Raw genomic sequence first — 1,924 nt, 5'->3', positions numbered from 1 at the left:
TGGGCACAGTCCTGTGTATGTACCTACGCATCACTTCTATGGAGAAAACCGGAGCTAGAGTTACACTGCCACATCGAGATTGCAGTGCCACATTGCATCTAATTAGTGTGGGTATTGGTGCCAAAAATGCAACTCTTTAGGTTTTTGGTCGCTGATGGTGAATTGCAGAAATTTTTGGCTCAGTGGACTTAATTGTAAGTCACTTAGAAGAGTCCAGCGTGTAATCACCATGTAGCCCTGGCCTTAGGGACATGTTTTTCTGACCTGATGGGGTTCAATATGTTTAAAGGGAATCTGTCACCAGGTTTTTGTCACCTACTCTGAGCAGCATAATGTAGAGGAAGAGACCCTGATTCCAGCAATTTGTCACTTACTGTTGTAATTTTGATAAAATTGCAGTTTTATCAGCAGGAGATTATCACTTCAGGACTAATAAACCTGCTGCCATGGAGTCCTCTATATTCAGGAGCTCTGTATAACCCCACCCCCACTACTGATTGGCCACACTCTGATGACATAGACAGAAAGCTACCAATCAGTGGTGTGGGTGGGGTTATACAGAGCTCTGCATTGAGAGGGCTGCTAGATCTGCAGCAGAGAAAACAGGGATTTTATTAAAACTACAGCTAGCAGCCCAGTAAGTGATACATCACTGGAATCGGGGGTTTTCTCCTTACATTATGCTGCTCTTAGATTTGATTGTAAAAACCTGGTGACAGGATCCCTTTAAATGATTCCTACAGCCCCAACCACAGGCAGCATGAATCCGACAAAGGCTGCATTACTGCAGATATCTGTTTTACAAAGAAATTAGTTGAATATAGAAGCCGGGGATGAGGTGAGTGACCAGTTAAGGAAGCGGGTCCCTGTCGGCTTCTCTGATCCCATCTGTTTAACAGGTCTATCCCTGTGTGTGTATACAGGGAGACGCCTGTCAGTCTGGCAGGACCTGGGCCGGGAAGACCTTGTTCTTGACGCCTACTTTCTATAAAATGTTACACTAGACATTAGTAATGGTGGAGCCGGTCTCTGAAGCTGCCCGTGGTTTGAGCAGAATGAATGACCGGACAGCTTCCCTTTAAAGCCACAGCTACTTACTGCAAGCTCAATGTCTACCTGTACGGGGGGGAATCTGCTGACAACTTGTCTGACATCCATGACATTGTGGGCACCTGATAATTTTAGTCTGCTGTCCCCAATGACAACTTTTCGTTTACAAGAGCGTAACCCGCCCTGGACGCCCTGTGATTTCACACTGTTGGTGGAAACCTTACCGCTCTCGGTGCTGTATTGCTCTGTAAGCAACTGGCCCTGTCCGCCCGGGGGCTGAACTGCGTGCATGTACAGAGACCCCTCTATGGCGTCCGAGCAGCCCCCACTGTCCCACCACTGTGAAAGCGGATGGCACAAGGAGGCGGACGGTTCCCCTCCACCTCCCTAACAAAGGGATGATGGATTGAGGTTTATCCCTGCAGCCGAGCAGTAGAGTGCGCGCGCTTTCCTCAGTGCTGAAACCCAGTCATCATGGTAGCTCCATGCCGGGACGTGCACCTATGGTGAGTGGAGTCAGCGATGGGCCTCTGTAGTGGGATATTCACATGCTGACAGGCAGCCTCAGCTTCCCTGTGGCCCACCTCCCTGGGGTAACGCTGCGGCTGGCTGCAAAAAATTTAGCCCCCGGCTTCGACCGATGTGTAGGCCACATCCCGGAAGCTGAGCCCGCACTATGGCGCCCTCTGGCGGCTCCGCCCACCTTTTCTGGTGCTTCTTCCCTGGCACGGGAGCGATCGCTTCCCTCAGCAACGCTGGTATTGCTCATGCCGGCAGCAAAAATTTAGGCCCCGGCTTGGGCCTATTCATGGAAGTCATGAGGCTCCACCCACATCACATATGTGGCCCCACCCCCGAATTGGCGCTTCTCGCT

The sequence above is a fragment of the Ranitomeya imitator genome, chromosome 3 (genome assembly GCF_032444005.1).
Source record: "Ranitomeya imitator isolate aRanImi1 chromosome 3, aRanImi1.pri, whole genome shotgun sequence".
Lineage (NCBI taxonomy): Eukaryota > Metazoa > Chordata > Amphibia > Anura > Dendrobatidae > Ranitomeya > Ranitomeya imitator.
Note: the sequence above shows the minus strand (reverse complement) of the source record.